At 41.9% G+C, this 2,500-nt stretch overlaps 1 long non-coding RNA gene across 3 annotated transcripts in view; it reads left to right on the top strand.

Moving 5' to 3' along the window:
- The window catches only part of LOC134462827 (uncharacterized), a 5,333-nt gene that overhangs the window by 759 nt on the left and 2,074 nt on the right, over positions 1-2,500 (top strand). The window contains exons 2-6 of one of the 3 annotated variants that reach the window (XR_010037587.1): positions 568-636; positions 1,003-1,047; positions 1,593-1,620; positions 1,807-1,851; positions 2,217-2,271. This is a non-coding gene — a long non-coding RNA (uncharacterized LOC134462827). Of the gene's footprint in view, positions 1-461; positions 637-1,002; positions 1,048-1,509; positions 1,621-1,806; positions 1,852-2,216; positions 2,272-2,500 lie in introns of those variants that run through there. The other 2 variants (XR_010037586.1, XR_010037585.1) reach the window with 2 other exon arrangements.

Raw genomic sequence — 2,500 nt, 5'->3', positions numbered from 1 at the left:
TTCGTAATAACATTCTGCTGCAACTTGACATTGTTTAGCGATTACGTGCAGCTGGCTGTCAGTTAGTTGCAGATAGCTTGGTTTAGTGCTGGTAGGAAACGCCAAACTTAGTGAGCTCACGGGGAGAGTGCCTCCGCAGTAAATTCTACAACTTGTCAAGGCACTTTGTAAAATGATTTCCCCTCGCGGCTTGTCTGCTCCTCTAGTCCGGCGACGTCTAGTGGGCTACCTCTAGCCGGTGAGTGGCACTGGCTAATCGTTTGTGGCTAGAGCGTAGGCAATTATTTTATCAAGGGCATCCTGATGTATGCTCTGCTCACTGGAGCTTTACGGGTGTTTTCTTGTTGCTGCGCTGCTCTGTCACCCGGCCGCCTGTGCGTCTGGGGTCGAGTTTGGGATGGGATAGAACTAGTTCTATGTGACGTCGGTCTGGACCATCCCAGCATAGCCTACTGAGGCTATCCCTCTGAATATGTGTGTCTCGTTATTGCTTGTGCATGCTTTACTATGCTTTATGCTTCACCCGAACAGTTTTGAGTATGCACTAACTGTATTATTAATCACCAGGTTAACCAGAGACCGCACTGGCGTCCGGATCCTTTGTAAGCTGATCACGTTATGTCCGTCTGTGCTAAGGTATGTGCAAACATTGTATATTGTAGCATTATTCACCAGACGCTTCAGAGGATGCCATAAATGCAATTGTTTTGAATTAGGCCTCTTTTAAAGCCACGTCAGTCACTCACTAACAGTTCCAGCACGAGACTTTCTGCATTATGTTTAATAGGGGAATAACTGTCCACATTGTCAGAAGCCCGAACAAATTAACTGCAGATAACTAGTTCTAATGCAGATATGCAATGGTCACCTCTCCACATCAACACTGACACTTTCAACTGGCTAAAGATATTTGTTTCTGTGTGATTTGATATATAGATGCTGCCAAACCAAGGCATTGCTTGGAAAGAAATTATTTCTTATGTGTTGCCTTTTTTGTCCTAGACTGGAAGTGACTGAAAGACAACACAGATGCATTCTTTAGGCAAGGTTAGTATTGCTGCTTCTCAATATGTGTAGCCTGCCATTATTGTAGCCATACCCCATAAAGCCAAAACAATGATCACATGCATGCATTTATTATGATTGTAGATTGGAACTTAACACCTCAATCTCTAGCTTCTTGCTATACATGGGTTCTGAGTGTTTATCAATATGATGTTATGAAGAGGGGCAAGACACTGGCAGCCAACCACGTGAGCTAAGTTTTTGACCGACAGCGCTTTCCAACAATCAGAGGTTGAGTTGTGCACAGTTAGCTTTGCGCAGTCAGGTTATAAACACATTTTAGAACCCATGTATAAATAAGAGATTAAAGCACCAGCACAGTTGGGATACTGTATGATATTGATAATGCCTGTTTCCTTTATAGAACAGGAAGTAACATTCAGTAATACCTTGAGCAGCATTTGCTAACTCTCTCTCTCTCTCTCTCTCTCTCTCTCTCTCTCTCTCTCTCTCTCTCTCTCTCTCTCTCTCTCTCTCTCTCTCATGTACTTATTTCTAAGGTGACCAAAATCTGTTTCACTCTGCAGCACTTGTCCTGGAGGTTTTGTAGACAGAGTGAGTATCTGGATACTTCAATATACAGCCATGGAAAAAGACAATATTTTCTTTAGAAATTTGGAGAAAATGTATTTGCCAGTTTATAGAATGAAATAGCAATGTTTGTTTTACTCAAACACACACCTATCTATGACGAGGTGCTGCTTGGAAATTATTTCTAATGTGTTGCCTTTTTTGTCCTAGACTGGAAGTGACTGAAAGAAAACGGAGACTCATTCTTTCAGCAAGGTTAGTATTGCTGCTTCTCAATATGTGTTGCCTGCCATTAATGTAGCCATACCCCATAAAGCCAAAATAATGATCACATGCATGTATTTATTAGGAATGTAGATTGGAACTTAACAGAACACCTCCATCTCTAACTTCTTGCTATTAAGAAAATATTAAAGCACCAGCACAGTTGGGATACTGCATGATATTGATAAAGCATTTGCTTAGCCTTCAGGCCCATGTAATTAATGTCCGTTTCCTTTATAGAGCAGAAAGTAACATTCAGCAATACCTTGAGCAACACTCGCTAACTCTCTCTCTCTCTCTCTCTCTCTCTCTCTCTCTCTCTCTCTCTCTCTCTCTCATATTTCCTTATTTCTAAGGTGACCAAAATCTGTTTCGCTCTGCAGCACTTGTCCCGGAGGCTTTGTAGACAGAGTGAGTATCTGGATACTTCAATATACAGCCGTGGAAAAAATGACAATATTTTCTTTAGAAATTTGGAGAAAATGTATTTGCCAGTTCATAGAATGAAATAGCAATGTTTGTTTTACTCAAACACACACCTATCTATGACCGAGGTGTTCCTGCACGGTTCACTTTCCTCAGGCCGCGAACCGGCCACCTCATCAACGCATCTGGTTTGGCAATGGGAGGCACAATACAA

Source organism: Engraulis encrasicolus, chromosome 14 (assembly GCF_034702125.1).
Source record: "Engraulis encrasicolus isolate BLACKSEA-1 chromosome 14, IST_EnEncr_1.0, whole genome shotgun sequence".
Classification (NCBI taxonomy): domain Eukaryota; kingdom Metazoa; phylum Chordata; class Actinopteri; order Clupeiformes; family Engraulidae; genus Engraulis; species Engraulis encrasicolus.
Note: the sequence above shows the minus strand (reverse complement) of the source record. Positions and strands in the feature narration are given on the sequence as shown.